Source organism: Mya arenaria, chromosome 7, assembly GCF_026914265.1.
Source record: "Mya arenaria isolate MELC-2E11 chromosome 7, ASM2691426v1".
NCBI classification, from domain to species: domain Eukaryota; kingdom Metazoa; phylum Mollusca; class Bivalvia; order Myida; family Myidae; genus Mya; species Mya arenaria.
The window spans coordinates 22,353,715-22,373,682 of NC_069128.1; the positions used below are offsets into that span (position 1 = coordinate 22,353,715).

Sequence of the window (19,968 nt, forward strand, 5' to 3'; positions counted from 1 at the left end):
TGATATTTATGTATGTCATACAAAAATAACCCTATCATATACCATTTCTTTTATGGACATTTGAAGGTACATATTAACAAAATCAATTGATATATTTTAATTTTTGCATCAAATATGTTCTTTGATAATATAAAGAAAAGTACATTGATCAAACAAGTGTAAGTGAGAAAGAAATAGAATTGGCTTCAATTGCCAATCAATAACTTCTGCTCACAGTCTGCAGTCTATCACAGATCAATGAGCAATTGCAATGACCAACAGTTAACACAAACGCTTTCGTGGGAGGGGGGGATGGCACACCCGGCACATGCCCCATCACTAAAGTCTTCAAAGTTTGCATTCTATCTCAAAACTACACCTTTCAAATGCCATCATGTACAGGCGATGTGAACTCATATAACAACAAATTCAAACAGCGCAACCTCCTTTAATTATGTCCTCTTGATGTTTCTTCATCCGTATATAAACAACAGTTTCCACGTCTTCCAACAATTTCCAATACTGGTGAAAATGTATCCATCATCCGTGTGATATTTGTTGAAAACAAGAAAAGCATACATGCCATAAAACTGAGAAAAAAGTTATTTTCTCCAGTCTTGTAGCAGAACGCAATCCTTGAACATGTGCAAGATATGCCATGAAGTCAATATCACCACTACTTGAAGGCCACCGATGTGTTATGTTCACTTGTATGTCTTTCTGATGTCTTCACAAATTGCTTACGTCTAGCGGACCCTTGGGGGGAGGGGTACGCCCCTTAGGTATGTCCTCTCTTGGGGAGCGGAGTACGCCCCTTAGGTATGCCCTTTCTTGGGGAGCGGAGTACGCCCCTTAGGTATGCCCTTTCTTGGGGAGCGGAGTACGCCCCTTAGGTATGCCCTCTCTAACGTCTATTCCTGAACTCTCCCATGCTTTTAAGATAAACTTTCATAACCAGTATCACTTATTACCTTATTATTATAATAAAATTCATTAAACTTATCTTGAAGCCATATGATGGCAGATAAACAATGGTTAAAGTTAAATGAACAGTAATGTTCATTTCTATTTTTTTTATTGATAAGATTAATCCCAGTATGAAAGATTCATTTTATATTAGAAAATAAATAAAATATATATGTTTAGGAAAGACAATTAAGAAAACCATGTTTTATGATAGACAATATTTTTTATGTAAATGATAAATAAGAAAAAATATTCTTATTGTCTATCATGAAATATATATTTCTTATTGTCTATCATGAAAAATATTTCTTACTGTCTATCAAGAATTGTTTTTATTATTGCCTATCATGAAATATTTTTCTAACTGTCTATCATAAATATTATCATATTTTATGATAGACAATAAGAATTTTTTTTTATATATTTCTTATTGTCTAACATGAAAAATATTTCTTACGGTCTATCATATTTAATATATATATTACATATATTATATATTTTATTATTGTCTATCATGAAATATTTTTCTGTCTATCATCAATTTTAATACATATGTTTAAATTAAATAGTTCTTATTGTCTATCATGATTTTTTTTCTTACTGTCTATCAGGAATTATTTTCATTATTATCTATCATGAAATATTTTTCTTACTGTCTATCATAAATTTTAATAAATATATTTTATGATAGACAATACGAAAACAAATTATACATAAAACAGTGAATTATTTGAATCTAGAAAAAAATATTAAATCTAGAATGCTTAGACCAAGTTGAGATTGATATCTTATATCAAAACAGTGCATAGACTCTATACACTATATGGATATGCACGATACACCGTGACAGTACATACACTGGTGTTATATTCTATACCAGTAGATACTGTGCACGGTATATATTCTATTCATTCTCAGGTGTTGAAGCAGTGCTTCAACACCCCTGTTCTCTATACAATGTATACAGCCAGAGATTTTGAAGATTTACTTAATCTCCTCTGTTATAGTCTATATACATTGTGGAAGCGTGCACTATACTCTATTCATTGTCAAGAGGTGTTGAAGCAGTGCTTCAACACCCCTGTTCTCTATACAATGTATACAGCCAGAGATTTTGAAGATTTACTTCAACTCCTCTGTTATAGTCTATATACATTGTGGAAGCGTGCACTATACTCTATTCATTGTCAAGAGGTGTTGAAGCAGTGCTTCAACACCCCTGTTCTCTATACAATGTATACAGCCAGAGATTTTGAAGATCTACTTCAACTCCTCTGTTATAGTCTATATACATTGTGGAAGCGTGCACTATACTCTATTCATTGTCAAGAGGTGTTGAAGCAGTGCTTCAACACCCCTGTTCTCTATACAATGTATACAGCCAGAGATTTTGAAGATTTACTTCAACTCCTCTGTTATAGTCTATATACATTGTGGAAGCGTGCACTATACTCTATTCATTCTTAGAGGTGTTGAAGCAGTGCTTCAACACCCCTGTTCTCTATGCAATGTATCAACCAGAGATTTTGAAACTTTACATCAATTCCTCTGTTATAGTCTATATATATACATTGTGGTGGCGTGCATTATTCTCTATCTGTAAATTTGAACCTGTGTTATAGTCTATATACATTGTGGTAGCGTGCACTATACTATACTCATTCTCAGAGGTGTTGAAGCAGTGCTTCAACACCTCTGTTCTCTATTCAATGTCAAACGGAGATTTTTGAACAAAAAATGGAGAAAACTGCACAAAAATAATTTTGATGAATTTATGTCATATCAGGCAACATATTTAATATACTTAAATCATAGAACAATTATATGGCGCAAAAAATGATTTTTGGGGTAAAATGTTGGAAAAATTAAATGAAAATGACAATTTATGAATTTTGCCAATAACTCTGCCTTATTTTGCAATAAAAACACCAGAACTACTGCAGCTAATATATATCATTTAACATTATTATATATTATATAGAAACACAGTTTTTTTTAAAATATGATTTTCGGGGTAAAATGTATGAAAAATTAAATGGAAATGAGAATTTCTGGAATTTGCCAATAACTTTTTCAAATATTGCAATAGAATGACCAGAATTACTGTATTTCATAAATATTACAGTTTAATATATCAAAAGTAAAGAAACTATGTAATTTTGTGAAATGTGAATTTTGGGGAAAATGTTTGAAAAATTAAATAAAAATGAGAATTTCTGAAATTGCAAATTATTAGCACAAATTTTGCAATACAATGACCAGAAATTTTACTGTATTCAATAGATACTATAATACAGTATAACAAACCTAAAGTGTAGAAACCATGTATTGTGTGAAGTGTGATTTGGGGGGTAAAATGAAATTAAATGAAAATCGACACACAGCAGTTATCAAACAACACAAATAAACAAAAATCATTTATGTGCATTTTTCTGAAATTGTCTCCTTAATTTTTGAAGCTCTGCATCAATCCTCTGTCAAATCAATTAACCTTGTTCTCTGTATTCATTTATGATGATCCCCTTTTAGTTAATAAATCTTTTGAAATCATTGAAAATTGACCTTTTTCTCTGTCACCTGTATGTCGATGAATTTTATAATGCAGATATTTGCCAGACTCGCAAAATTCATAACAAACCAAAAGCCCAAGGCATTTTTTCAAGAATATAATGCGACAGTCACTTGGGTGTGGAGCCTTGCCCAGCAACGTCTACATTTTTAAATTGTCATAGCCTAAAATCATAGCCTAAAATTGTCATTTCCCGACATGCCAACATTTAGACATATCCAACATGATAACCCAAACTAAGGTCTCCCTAGGCTAAATACTTTTCCAGCTAGACACTAGAATTGGACCTACAATATCGAAGATGTCCATAAAACCCAATTCACATAACAGGACAGGAGACCAGGACAACCAAAAGACATGGTTGTCTATGTTATAAACAAACAAGACTATGCATTTACCATAACTGTATCTATTTTGAACATGAACAGAACATTAGTAAATTTAATCCTAAGAATCTGATGTCAATAATCCCGTACATGTATGTATATCTATGTCCATCAATATGATAAGAAATGGAAGTTTCTTCTAAAACATACACAGAAACAGCTATTGTTCATATAAACCATAACATAAGGTGTCTTATAATTATGTCAACAAGAGCTGTCTTTGGACAGCACGCTCAATTAAATGAGGCTTTGTCTTAAAAATGAATACAATAATGATGTAATATGTGCCTGTCGAAAGCAATAAAAAGAGTCAAATTAAAAAGTTAACTAGAAATGCTGCAATGCAACAAGAACTTTAGCCTTTATTATGAGATTCAGTTTTAAATGTATTAAAACTGAAGTTATTCAGTACCAAGCATTTTTCTATTTTTAGTTACAGTGACCATGACCCTAGGGACCCAAATCAAATATAAAAATGAATGGAAATTTTGCCTTTAGACAGTTATTAAATGGTAAATAATATTTGACAGTTATCTATGTACATCTACATTTTAACTTTAAAAAGGTTTCCTTGACATTAAACAATCATTTGTTTTTATAAACAAAAAAATAACAAAACAATGTGGCGAACAGATCAAGAATCTAGGTTTAAGAAGTGACATTTTTAGAGGCTTACCATGTGCTCCAATATGTATGGAACTTAATAACCATGGTTTTATTGAATTTATACTGTCATATAGGGTAATGTGCAATATAGTTAACAGAACACTCAAAAGTACAATGAAACATTTAGGTTAGAAGTTAAAATATAATTAGACAATTAGCCATAATTGACCAAGTCAGTATGGAAATTAACAACAGAACAAGGTAACTAAAAAAAATATATAGATTAAAAATAATAATATATGATTTGCATTCATTTAATTCAAGTTTAAAACAAACTTTTAATAATGAGCTAGCTCAGTTGTTACTAAGCAATGTGCTTTATTGCTCACCTCAGAACCAGACACATTATTTGTTTCAATAATATGTTCACAAGATTTTATTCACTAAAATATGTGCCTAATTATTAACTTTTTACATGTTATGCCTTATTTGTTGAAAAGTCTTGCTGGCTAAGTTGTGATTTATGATGAGGAAACAATACCTCTATGAATAGCAATTTTTAAGGTTTTTAATACTTGACTTAGTGACTCCTGTTTCATATTACCTACATTCATTCTTTAAGGAAAGCTTGGGAAGAGAATATGGCCTATAAAACTAGAACATAGTTTTTTTCTAAAACTTGACCAAATTTCATTCATATAAAGTGGAACTTGAGGCCACTCTAATCAAACACATTTTGACCATTAAACAAGTTTCACCTAATATTATTTAAATGTTGACCAGAATAAATACTGACAAATATCATGAAAAATTATATATATAGTTTCTGAAGCATTTACAGTTGATATTATTAGAACAAACAACCTACATGCTTTTTGTCCAACCTGAAAAGTTATCAATCTCTACTAAGATTTTTTTGGTAAACATATTCTGGCCAGTATGAATAAAGACCAAAGAGACAAGAGCTGTCACAGAGACAGCGCTCTCGACTATTCCGCTGCTTTTCAGTGTAAGGATTGAAAAGTTTTGGCGAAACATGCATGGATCACTGTTAGATTAGATTTCAATGCAATACATGATGTGCGGAGATACTAACATAAATGTGGTTACATGCAAAATTTTAACCAGAATTTTTATCTAACTTGATTATTCAATTAGGTTGGGTGGTTGTATAAAGTCTCAATGCAATTCATACAGTAGTTGCTGAGATATAAACCTATGTGTGCTTACATGCAAAACCTTAACCAGAATTTCTGAGTGAAATAATAAAGGCAAGTATTTGCATTAAATGCAAACTATAGTTATATAACTTGGAAAATTAAGTAGGTTGGATGGTTGAGTACCATTGTATCAAGTCTTAATGCAATACCTCAAGCAGTTGCTGAGATATTAACCTATGTGTGCTTGCATGCAAAACCTTAACCAGAATTTCTAAGTCAAATAATAAAGGCCTATTATTTACATTAAATGCAAACTAGAGTTATCTTACTTGTTTAAATAAGTAGGTTGGATGGTTGAGTACCATTGTATAAAGTCTCAATGCAATACCTCAAGCAGTTGCTGAGATATTAACCTATGTGTGCTTGCATGCAAAACCTTAACCAGAATTTCTAAGTCAAATAATAAAGGCCTATTATTTACATTAAATGCAAACTAGAGTTATCTTACTTGTTTAAATAAGTAGGTTGGATGGTTGAGTACCATTGTATCTAGTCTCAATGCAATACCTCAAGTAGTTGCTGAGATATTAACCTATGTGTGCTTGCATGCAAAACCTTAACCAGAATTTCTAAGTCAAATAATAAAGGCCTATTATTGGCATTAAATGCAAAGTAGAGTTATCAAACTTGGTTAATTAAGTAGGTTGGATGGTTGAGTACCATTGTATAAAGTCTCAATGCAATACCTCAAGTAGTTGCTGAGATGTTAACCTATGTGTGCTTGCACGCAAACCCTTAACCAAGGGGTGACGTCGACGCTTGGGTGAGTAGTATAGCTCTCCATATTCTTCGAAAAGTTGAGCTAAAAATGAGTCCCCATACTAAAGTGTTAACACTGTATGAAACTGTTCATAAAAATGAAGGACAGACTATGATCAATCACAATAGTTCAACATGAGCACTTTGTACTGTGTTGAGGTAAATGTTAATCATCCAACTTATTTAAGGGTAATCTATTTTCAAATCTATAATGTATTTGTCTGTTAAAAGTTAAAATTGGTATATCATTCCAATTTTAGTGAATCTTTATGTGACGGATGTCTTGTCCATAAAGTTGCCTTCAATGAAGATTTTGAAGTCAGGCTGTCTCTTGTTGGATGTGGGGAGTTTTCTGAAAGAAAAAGGAACATTAAGCAATACATAAACACAGTTCCATTGTTGGCTTCAAATATTGAACTATTAAGGAGCTTTTCATTCATTTGTGTCATTGGCTTCAATGTTAAAATTTGATAGTTACCCCATATAAGTATTATTTGAAAGGGCTTTGCATACTGATTACTTATATGTAAAATCAATGACAAGAACATATTTTCACCTTGAAAAGTTATTGCTGGCATCCCAAAATCACATTATTGTTCATCAGATACATTAAGTTATTATCTATCTTGCAAAAGCTCTATGGTTGATTTTGAAATATGATAGTTCTTATACATATTATATCTTAATATTAAAAATTAGCCACACTTGTGATATAGATTTTATATATATGCACATAAAAATATGTAACAAAAAATATACAAATAAATAAGAAATGATAAAAACACACAAATCTTAGTTTATTTTACATTGATAGATAGTTCATATAAACTTTGCTAAACACAGAAAGAAAATAATTGTTTCTATTACAGGATTTAAACCTGGACAATTAATTTTAATGTGAATGAGCATATTTGAGCATGATCACAACTGTGCATTACAACAAAGGATAACATTGAAAACTAACAAAGGGCAACTACTACAAAAAAAATCTTGAGTTATGGTTTCTGTGCACTGCACTTCTGCTAAATGAGATCTATCTGTACATATTTGAAGTTTGAGATCAACACCTCAAAGACTTTTCAAGTTCTGCTGCAGACAAAAACTCAGTATGAAATATAACAAAGGGTTATTACAAAAAGAACTGTAAACAGAGTTATGGTCCCTCAACACTGCACTTCTTCTCAATAGGGATCTATCTGTATATGAAGTTTGAAGTTAATACCTGGGGGATTTATGCTCAAGATTACATTCCGTGCACACGCACACACACGTGCACAATTACACAATTACTGTATCCACTTTGCCTTTTGGCAAGGGATAATCAATAGATTAGTCCTCATCATCATGGTCTTAAACAAACATGATGAACATAATCATAGCATGCATAAAACAGTTTACAGTTGTATCAAATCTGGAATAAAAACTGTACCTAGATGAATTTTTAACAGGTGGCGATCACTTTCCTGTTTCTCATTGTGTCATTCCTGTATCTCATTGTATTGTCTTAGTTGGTTTAGTACAACTCTGGCCTGGTCCACAATTGCAACAACTGAAAAACAACTGAACAATTAGCAAAAGAGAACTTATACCTTAAATGTACATAATATATTGCTACTAAAAAATGACTCACACTGTCAAACACTTGTTTCCATGAAAAACTACAGCTATCACCTATTGTAATAAGAGGTGTCACTGAGAGTGATGTTTGCTTTTAAGCATACAGTAACCAATTAGGCAATAATTTTAAAACTGCCAAGCACAAAATAAACATAAGAAAATAATCCTTAATATACCAAAAACAGAATAGTGTTTTGTTAAATTAAAGTAAACTAGAAATGTGTCCATAGGACACGGATGCCCCCACTTCGTTTTTTTGTCACAGAAAATAAGCCATAATGATTTTTGAAGTATTTTTGGCAAAAAAGGGCCGTAACTCCTAAATGACTAAAGCGATTTCCATGACTATCGAACTTGATCAAGATATTATGGTCACAAACATGTGTTTAAAGTTTGGTGAGGATTGGACAAACAGTTTTCAAGAATTAGATCGGAAACAATCTTCGGGACGTATTTTTCAAGTCTTTTTTTGCAAATAAAGGGCCGTAACTCCTAAATGACAAAAGCGATTTCCATGGCTATCGAACTTGATCAAGATATTATGGTCACAATCATGTATGTAAAGTTTGGTGAGGATTGGACACATACTTTTCAAGAATTAGATTGGAAACATATATTTTTGAAGTATTTTTGGCAAAAAAGGGCCGTAACTCCTAAATGACTAAAGCGATTTCCATGACTATCGAACTTGATCAAGATATTATGGTCACAAACATGTGTTTAAAGTTTGGTGAGGATTGGACAAACGGTTTTCAAGAATTAGATCGGAAACAATCTTCGAGACGTACGTACGTACGGACAGACGTACATACGGACAAGGGCAACCCTATATGCCGCCACTTTGTGGGGGCATAAAAATGAAAAAAAGTTATGAAGAGAAGAAAAAAAATAAAAAAATATAAAGATAATAATCAAAGGTTTACAATTCTTTGACTACCATACACAATTTAATGATTCATATGCACAGCTATTTTTCTTATCACGTCCAATATGTGCATGAAGTTTGAAGTTTATACCTCAAAAACACAGAAAAGTGAAAGAAAAATAATCAAAGGCCAATAACTCTAAAATACCATAAACAAAAATGTTTTTTGCACAGCACTTCTCCTCAACATATTTAATATGTGTTAGAAATCTCAGAAGCATTTGGAATTATGGATAAAAGAAGACTTGTCCAAATGAACCCTAACCATCAAGTGGTAGGAGTATAATAGCAGAGACAAATTATACATATGTCTTTATATTTAATATGTCAATGTATGTTTGAACAGAATAATTATGTCAATTCTCATTTCTTGGCTTACCTCATATTTATATTGTTATACATAGAATTAATCCAAAGAGAACTTACCATTCACTGACAAGATTTCCTCATTATACACAGGAGTATCTTCATACTTTTAGAATCTCTCCATTTTTCTTCTCCATGGGAACTGCAATGCATAACACATAAGAAAAGAAATCAAACAATTGCATTTTTTAAAACAATTTGTAGAGAAAAATAAAACATGACTTCAGACACATGCAGAATTATTTGCATTTATTTTAAGCAAGTTACAAGAGTAACTGTACCCTATGCCATCTGAGTAAAATCTGCATGCAACAAACATGTGCATGCAAAATTGTATGGACTTTCATCTATTTGCTTAACAGTTTCAATTAAACCTAACAACCTGACCAAATACTTGAAATATCTTATACTTGAATACATTATGTTATACTAGTAAATGACATTGAGTACATGTAAATATGTGTTAAAAATCTACCTTTCAAATCCAATGCTTTCTTTGCATCAAAACGTTTGTCTGTTTGCCCTTAAATTGGTCCCTCAAGAGTATCTGGTCTGAAATAAATATAAAATTCACCTACTTTTAAGCTAAAATTAGCTATAATACTAACTTGGCTGATCTTAGGAAAAATGAGTCTTAAAGCTGCACTTTCACAGATTGACTGTTTTAACATTATTATTATCTCAGAAAATCAATGCCTTTAATTGCTAACAATAAAACAGATGTCATGTATTGAGAAATCTGCTTATTATTTCATTTTTCTGAAAGTGTTCAAATTTAAGTCACAGAACAACAATTATGAACGTACATATGAAAAACAGCTATCTGATATTTTTTCAGCAGTTTTAAATCATGGTTCGCGGACATAATTTATGCACTAACATTGCATGATTCATTCCATGATGAAAAAAAAAGTTGTTAGAATGGTAAATCTGTGAAAATGCAGCTTTAATAACAATCCCCAATAGTTCATCCCAAAGACTTGTTTAAAAGGGGCTGTAATCTGTTTAATGAAATAGCGGAAAAAAAGAAAATTGATGAAAACTGACATAAACTTGGTATCTATGTGTACAATGCATTAAGTACTAACTGAAGTACCACATAATTTACAATAAAAAAATTTCGCCAATATATTACAAGTTAGGTATATAGATTAAATATTCCAACTGTTTAGGATAAGCCTTCATAGCACAGTGGATACAACACTGGACTGCAATTTTGGCGACACCGGTTCCAACCCATTCTCTGACTTGATATTATTTTTTACCTTTTGCATTTTGGTAATTTTTTTTACCATTATGATATCAAAGATCAAAAGATTTTTTGAATAATTGTCCTGAGATTCTTTACAGAATATTTTTTTTTTTGGGGGGGGGGGATCCCACCCCCTTTCTGGATCCGCTAGTGTGGGTTACTCCCGTAAAATGAACTGAATTTAATTTAATTGGTGCAAAGCTCTAATAAAAATTTGTGTATTCAATTAAATTCATAAAACTAATTAATGTAAACAAACCATTTGCAACTATCCCTGAATAACTTTTAACTGATAGTGATTATTTTCATTTGCATGATAACTAAGAAAATATAAAATAACACTTGAGTGTCCTGTATGGTATCCCGATATAGTCAATACTTACAACTTACATGTGCAGGAATCAGGAAGGAGTTCCATTCTACCAACTTAATACCATTCTTATTTGTCGTCTTCTTAACCGGATGCTTGAATTTTTGTAAACAAACCCAATGAACCCTGCATCGTTCCACTAGACTTTCTCGCTTAATATTTACGCTCGGTTGTGCCTGTATCGAAGAAAATGAAGACCAGTCCAAAACATTGCGTCATTTAGTATTTAGCACGCGCTAGAGTGATTCAAAACATCGAATTTGACCGACACTGAACAGAGGTAAATGGCTATTTTCTTTGAAAATATAACACTTTCTAGTTCAAAAGGTAATTGAATTTATGTAGATACGTAAACAATTGACAGTTTAACGAGTATATTTTATTGATATAACGAGGTACTACTTAAAGTTGCACTCTCACATGTATTTTGACAACTTTGTTATTATATTTATTTTTGTCTTGGAGTTTGAATGAGCCAGTTTCTGTGTAAATATACTGGTGCAAATAAGTGATATAAGCCTGCTGACAAAAGATCAGATCGCAGATTTACATATTCCGTTAAAAAAATTGTTTTATGGCTAAAAGTGCTACTAACAGTTGGAAGAAAAATGCATAAAACATCATTTTCTTAAAGCTGCACTCTCACAGATTGAACATTTTGGCAACTTTTTTATGTTTTGTCTTGGAATGTACTAATTTTGGCGAAAATCCATGGAAAGCAGTTATATAAGAATGCTGACAAATATAGATCGCAGATTTTTATGTATACCAGTTCAAAAATTGATGTTTTGTTCATTTTTCTAAAACGTTTATTAACGGTTTTAGCCATAAAACATTAATTTTCAAACGGAAATATGAAAATCTATGATCTGGTTTTTCGTAAGCAATCCTATATCATTGGTTTGCAGATATTTATACAAAAATTTGCTCTTTCCAAGACAAAAAATAAAAAAGTTGTAAAAATGGTATATATCTGTGAGAGTGAAGCTTTAACTTAGATATATATGCAATCCAATGTTTTTTTAAGCAGTCTTGTGTCACTGTTTTTCTTGCACTTCTGCATTAATTGGCTTGTATAAAGACAAAAAATAAAACAGTTGTCAAAACATTTAATCTGTTAAAGTGCAATGTTTATTTAAATATACTTGATGCTTGCCTCAATCATTGCCGCTGACAGATCATCAGATGACAGCACCAACATCCAACAATGCAGCGATATTTTTAAAGTCTCTTTCACATCATTCTGTATCCTAATATTTTAATTTATTTAAGATAGTTGCTTATCAAGATGTTGAATGCATATTTTACAGCCTTTTAGGCTTTAGAGTGTATTCAATGTCATTTTCAGACAGAAATATCTTGATCGAAGCTAGGAACAAGCTCACAACTGGCATTAGTGAGTCATGCCTGTCAAAACTAATTTTGGGGTACATGCATGTGTCTTTTAAAGTAGAACAGTAGACATCAACTTTACAATGTACTAAATACATTGCATTCATACTTTAGTTATTTATGTATTCATGTACATTGTAAAGTTATTGTAGATGTAGATCGTGTCGATGAGAACCAGCCGTTCAGTTAGCTCAGTTGGTTACAGCGCCATGATAGTGTTCCAGCAGTTGTTGTTGGTTCAAGCTCCACACTGGGGCACTTCTCCTCCCAGGTTTACTTAAATGGTGGCAGCGGTACATGGCAGGAGTGCCTCCGTCAGCTTTAAACTACAGTCGAAACTCGATGGCTCGATATTCTAGGGACCAGCCAAAATACTTCGAGCCTCGAGAATATCGAGCCAAGCGGGATTGCTTACAGAATGTTATTTTTTATTATTCGTTACAAAAAGTCTTGTTTACCTCGTTTGTTATTGGCTATGCTATCTCCGCAAGAGAAGAGTATTAATTGGACATAGTTACACGTCGTAAAGTTCGTAACATCACTTATTCGATACTTAGAAAATATTATTTGATTGTTTTTATTAATTATAAAAATTATGCGAAAACAACAAACAAGTGATTTTAAACAGTGGGTAACAAAAACATAGCTTATTAGTTATATCAGGATGCATTGAAATTTATACATGTATAACAATTAGGGAAAGAACTTAGATAAAGTGATAGCATGTTTATTCAAACTGTTAAGTCATTCAAATTTGATAATAATTATAATAAATTGAATTAATTTTTATCGATTAGCACCGTGTGCTAAATGAAGCCAACAAAACAAATCAAGGTGTGAGGTTCTTACCTGAACCTGCGAAAATGACATCGACCCAAGCAAACAAAATTGTGAAATTCTTACTTGGAACCGCGAAAATGACTTCGAGCGTGGAGAAATATCGACCCTGAGACAATATATCGAGCCATCCGATCAAATTTTATATGAACAAAGAGTTAAACAAAATCAGTTCTTTTAATCTGGTTCAAGCCAACGAGGATATCGAGCCATGAGATATCGAGCCAACGAGTTTCGACTGTAATATATATATAAAGGGTTAATGGAGAGGAGTGGAGTGTATTGTGTGTCACTGTCAGTGTGTAAGAACCAGCCGCTCCGATGTGGAAATACTTGTACCATAAGTCATGGTTTTTAAGTTTATTGTTTAAAGTTCCATTTTCTAGTTGTTTTGACCTTAAAGGTGCACTCTCACAGATTGAACGTTTTGACAATTTTTTTGTCTTGGAATGAGGCAATTTTTGCGAAAATCCATGGAAACCAGTTATTTAAGACAGCTGACAAAAAATTAGATAGCAGATTTTTATATTTAAGTTTAAAAAGTAATGTTTTATGCATTTTTCTTAAACCATTAGTAACGGTTTAAGCCATAAAACATTATTTTTCGAACAGAAATATGGAAATCTACGATCTGATTTTTTGGCAGCAATCATATATCATTGGTTTGCAGATATTTATGCAAAAATTTGCTCTTTCCAAGACAAAAAATAAAAAAGTTGTAAAAATGGTATATCTGTGAGAGTGCAGCTTTAAATTTTATGATTTAATGACAACTGCCTTGAAATAGATACCTGATTTAAGCATTATGCCAATGTTTATAAATTTCTATTATATTTTACTGTGAAATAATGTAAATATATACATATAATTGTTTGTGTTAGTTTAAATTTGCTTGATTTATCATTAACCTAATTATATATTATTTCATTTTTTTTGTATTAACCCAATATTATGTCATATAATATATCTATGGGAATATAATACCAAGGTAAACACATGTATACAAATCACTTATTATTATGTATAGATAGTTTTTATTTCCATGTAACTCATTTGCCTACATACATTTTGGAAAATGTGGTCCATTACAGATAAAACCCAGATGTATACATGGCCTGGATTTCCATATTATGCTGCCCAGAATAAAAGACGATGCAGTCCAGATAAAAACATTGTATGGCTCAATAATCTTTACCAAACTTGGTAAAAAAAACTTTGTCATAATATGAGAAATCCCTGTTTTTTTGTTAATTATGATCATTCACAGTATATGCAATTCACCAAGCAACACAAGACTTAATGTCCACTTGACACATTTCTAGTATATTTGGCTTGTACATAAACATCACTTTTTCATAAGAGAATAAATCTCATGTAGGACATTTAGATTGCTCTAGAAATAATTGCCAAGATGTTTTGCATTTGAATCATGTTTAAAGCATACCCAACATTATTTGCATTTATTGTGTTCATGATTGTGTTGTATTCTTCCTTTTTAAGATGCATCAGATGAAGTCTTTGACTATCTAGAAAGGGATTTTGTAAGCTAGTACTGGACATGAAGACAGTCACTTGGAAATGATGATTGTGCAACAGCGGTTAAACATATGCAATACATCATATGGTAATTTCTTTTCACCTCAATGAATATTTAAGTGACCTACCCACAAATAAAGTGATTCTCTAATAGTTCCAATTTCCACTTTGATTTTGTGATCTGGTATTCTTCATTACTACTACCCGTAACTGGTATCTAAAAATAACATTATAATATTCATCAATAATATCATAAGACCATGTGAATATTCAGTAATTTATATATGTAATCAATTTGTTTTTGTGTATGTGGTGTTTATATGTTGGAGTTTGTACCGTAGTTCATTGTCAGTGATTTTTTTATTGTGAAAAACTCCATTTTCCCCAAAATTAAAAAAAATTACATTACATTCCGGATTAAAATAGCAATGAATTTCTTGAAATATAAACAAAATCTTGACAAGTCTTACTCTTTCACAGCATAAGGTATGCATGAAAAAGTTAAAAAATGTATACTTGCCATTATATAAGCAATTTTGGCCTGATTTTGTATTTTTCCCAAAGTTGACTTTTTACCGAATTTGCGAGGTACATTGTACAGGCAGTAAAAAGAATTCATAAAAAAATCACTGATTGTTGTTAAGTGTTTTTTTTATGAATGTTGTTCAAGTTTCGTCCTTGGGGTCAAAGTTGTCCCAACCAGAGTTCCCCTGTTACTGATAGACTTCTAGAACAAAAATTGATACACATTCAAATCAGGCAATGACTTCTGCAGTAATGTATGAATTCCTTAGAAACTGATGTCTAAACTAAAAGGTATTTAGTTTCAAAGATTATGAAACAAGTTGTTACAACAATATTATAATCACCTTTTGGCAGGATGTTAAGCAAGGTTTTGCCTTGTTGAGGAAATCGTAGACCTCGTAGTACCCTTAAGGAACCCACTTGTCTGACTTAGTGACTACAATCCAAACTCACAATGTCTTCCTTAACAACCACTTTATAAGCAACCAATGATATCCTTATCAAATACTTCATTTACAGCAGCCAATGACTTCCATAAAAAATGATGACTTCCTAAACAATCCTTGGCTTCTTTATCAACCAATGATTGCCTTAGCAACTACCTTCATACATAGCAACAAATGAATTCCCATTCAACCAATGATTTCCTTAGCATCCAATTCTTTCCAACGCATCCATTAACTACCTTGATAGGCACCAATGCCTTATTTAGCAACCACTTTTTTCCTGAGCAACAGCCAACATCCATAGCAACCAATTACTTCCTTAGTAATCATTTACTTCCATAGCAACATTCTGGTTCATTACCGTAACATCCATTGACCATGGGAACAACCAGCTTACCATACTTCTCATTTCTGTTAACAAAGAGCAGCCTTCTTTGAGGAGTCCTTATCAACCATCAAATAACACAGCAACCACTAACCTGCTAAGCAAATAGCAACACCTTTCATAACCAGTTGTTACCTGACTGACTTGTTCATGGTCATTTTAATCAGGTGATCAATTAAGGGCCATGCTGGCCCTTTTGTTTTGAATGTACATTTCCTTAGCTTATTCGTTTAATTCAGCAAATGTATAAACATAGTGTACAATTCTGGATACTTTCAAGTTTTGTCATTATTACATATTATCAATGTTTTAATTTTGAAACAGGTGACCAGACAGGGAGGAAACTAGGGAAATGGTTATCCACCAACAGCCCAAGTGCTTGGTTGATAAGAGGAGCCACAGCATTAAACATTACTGCACAAAGTGGTGTGCTTTGCTAACACTTATGATTGTGATTTGATAAAAAAGCAATGAATGAACGCTCATTATTCATAACTATAACTAAAACATTGATGTCAAAAGTTGTCAATTTTCAACATATATAGTATTTGAGATCCTGATCTATAGTTGTGTGCAATGGATTATCAAAGAAAAACAAAAGAGTGGGCAACAAAATGAATAGCATAATGCACCAGTCAATTGTAACCACATCCCGCCCCCAGGTCCGGGGACTTTTGGTCCAGCCTACCCCAGGTTAAATTCCCTGAACTGATCCTGAACTAAAATCCCTGCCAAATTCCCCCATATCCAACATACCATAGGTAAGACAAAACCACCGCATTCACACCCAGTATACCCCCAGACGAGGGTGGTGGTGGTGGTCACAATTGACATGTGCATTACCCACTACCCATTTACACCAGTAATTCATAATTATATTTGATAGACATGCCTCTTGTCAAAGGTTTTGAAGGGTATGAACGTCAGAACTACCTGCCTATGGCCTTTCAAGATTTTATAACATTGTTAAACTAAAGAAATTATTATTAAGTTTATACTAGATCTTTGTTAAGAGTGACCCCTTTGATAATTCTGGAGAAAAACTATTAGGATTAGGTTCTGTATTTGTCCATAATTTGTCATATGACATGTAAGCAGGAGTTCATTCCTTCAAAGAATTGTGAATCTTATATAATTATGTATTTGACATCTTATGAATTTTATCACACTTTAACCTAGAGGCAGTTCAAATAAATACTGCTATGATTGAACCAATACTGAATAAGGGCAAGAATTCCAAACAAGACAGTATACATCTAGTATCATGTTTGTCTGATAATTTTGAAATCATAGTGATTAAATCTAAAAGGATGTTAAAGCTGCACTGTCACTGATTAAGAGTTTTCACATTTGCTTTGAAAAAAATAATTAAATTAGTCTGACTTTTGCATGAATGCCTTCAATCCAGTTATATAAGATAACTCTCAATGAAACAGAATTCAATTGTCTGAAAAACTGCCAAAATTTTCATTTCTTCTCAAGCATTACTAACCATTAAACATAGAGTTTTAAATGGTAATAGGAAAAACTGTGATCTTGTATGCAGTCTCATATAACTGTTATCAGACATGTGCACAAAATTTTTTCATTCCAAGTTAAAAATAACAAAAATTCATATATCTGTGAGAGTGCAGCATTAACAATGATGGTATTTCCAACTGTGTATAATAATGCAACAACAATTTACCTTCTACTAGCACATTGAATTACAAGTTCTGCTTTTTCAAAGAAAACGGGCATATGGGAAGTACCATCACTTCCAGCGATATTTTTGTTGTAGCTTTTTTTTATAAGAGACATTGGCAAAAACTGTTCATAGATTGTGTTTTAAGGTGTATGTTTTATAGACAGTACTCCAATTCTCTTTAATATATAATATATGTTTGTTTCATTTAAGGCTTTTGTGTGTTTTAGGGCTGTTTCAGACCATTCCTGATATCGTATTTTCATATAAACCCGGCAATCATAATTGCATACCTCTTTGCAAAAGAATAATAAACATTCACAGAAATTAAACAGTAACGGAATTTTTCAAATTTTTCTCAACATAAGAAGAGACTTTTGTATTTTGGCCCAGCTAATGTTATTATATTGTTGACTAACATAAGCTTACAAGCAAATTAACAGGCAGAATAGATAAAGAAAAGATGAGCATGTAGTCTTGTTTTGCATACAGAAGTAAGGGGCTTAGCTAGCCCTTTATATGTGGATTCATAATTGCTAGGTGGGTCTCAGGGCATGCCCCCTCAGAATATTTTGAAAAACATGGTGCATTCTGGGCGTTTTGAGGTGCTTTATTTTGTACTGGAAAATAATAATGACATTTAAAGGATCATGTAGTCAAGTACGCATACTGCAACTTTGGCTGATTTTTTTATGTTTTTATCAGAATCATGTGGATTCATCCGCATGCTAGTGTTATATGCAGCTTCACGCCTGGTATCTCAGACAGACATTTTTAGGCTTATGTAGATGTTTGCAAGGCAAGGCTTGGCAAACCAAAGCGCCTGTCTCATTATATTGGTTACAAAGTGCTTTTGCATGTTGTTTGCAATTGTGTATTTTGCGCGACTGGTAAATATCTGCAATATAAAAACTTAAAATTCATTGATGCCTAGGTGACCAAATTTCAAATTTTTTCATTTCATTTGTCAAACATTGTGCCCCAAAAGCACATTTCACATAAGTATGTAGTTTCTTTACTTAAGGTCTATTATACTGTAATATAAAATATATTTAAAAACAGTAATTCTGGTAATTTTATTGCAAAATTTGACAAAGTAATTGGCAAAATGCAGAAATTTTCATTTTTTTCTAACAAATTTACCTAAAAATCATATTTTACAAAATACATAGTTTGTATATTTCAAGTATCTTATAATGTTATATAATATCTGTTTTAAAAAGTTATTTTGGTAATTTTATTGCAAAATTTGGCAGAGTTGATGCTAAGTCCAGAAATTCTCATTTTCATTTAACTTTTAAAACATTTTGCACAAAAATTATATTTTGTACAATGTGATTGTATTATACTTATAGTATATTAAATGTGGTGTCTGATATAACACAAAACCAACAAAAAAAAATCTAAGCATTTTTCTCCCATTTTTCATTTTCACTGGACAAAGAATAAATAGAGGTGATGAGGTGTTGAAACTCTGCTTCAACACCTCTCTATTCAAATTGAGAATAGTGCACGTCACCACCATGTATATAGACTATAACAGGGGTTCAAATCTACAGATAGAGAATAGTCCACGCTACCACAATGTATATAGACTATAACAGAGGAGTTGAAGTAAAGTTTCAAAATCTAAATTGCATAGAGAACAGAGGTGTTGAAGCACTGCTTCAACACCTCTGAGAATGAATAGAGTATAGTGCACGCTTCCACAATGTATATAGACTATAACAGAGGAGTTGAAGTAAATCTTCAAAATCTCTGGCTGTATACATTGTATAGAGAACAGGGGTGTTGAAGCACTGCTTCAACACCTCTTGACAATGAATAGAGTATAGTGCACGCTTCCACAATGTATATAGACTATAACAGAGGAGTTGAAGTAAATCTTCAAAATCTCTGGCTGTATACATTGTATAGAGAACAGGGGTGTTGAAGCACTGCTTCAACACCTCTTGACAATGAATAGAGTATAGTGCACGCTTCCACAATGTATATAGACTATAACAGAGGAGTTGAAGTAAATCTTCAAAGTCTCTGGCTGTATACATTGTATAGAGAACAGGGGTGTTGAAGCACTGCTTCAACACCTCTTGACAATGAATAGAGTATAGTGCACGCTTCCACAATGTATATAGACTATAACAGAGG

The 19,968-nt window shown here is 32.2% G+C and overlaps 2 long non-coding RNA genes across 5 annotated transcripts; one reads left to right on the forward strand and one right to left on the reverse strand.

Annotated features, from left to right (window-relative positions):
• Window positions 1-3,905: 3,905 nt before the first annotated feature.
• LOC128241778 (uncharacterized) lies at window positions 3,906-11,165 on the reverse strand. Its single transcript, XR_008262471.1, has 5 exons — window positions 11,029-11,165; window positions 9,869-9,945; window positions 9,454-9,535; window positions 7,915-8,034; window positions 3,906-6,837 (listed from the first exon to the last, which is right to left on the reverse strand). It is a non-coding gene; the product is annotated as an uncharacterized LOC128241778 (long non-coding RNA).
• A 15-nt stretch (window positions 11,166-11,180) lies between these two features.
• On the forward strand, window positions 11,181-18,937 carry LOC128241777 (uncharacterized). Of its 4 annotated transcripts, none has more exons than XR_008262467.1 (4): window positions 11,181-11,295; window positions 14,336-14,447; window positions 14,745-14,868; window positions 16,461-18,937. It is a non-coding gene; the product is annotated as an uncharacterized LOC128241777 (long non-coding RNA). The 4 variants fall into 4 exon arrangements; XR_008262468.1 differs by having other exon boundaries at window positions 14,336-14,418; XR_008262469.1 differs by lacking the exon at window positions 11,181-11,295 and adding an exon at window positions 11,300-11,342.
• The last annotated feature ends 1,031 nt before the right edge of the window (window positions 18,938-19,968 follow it).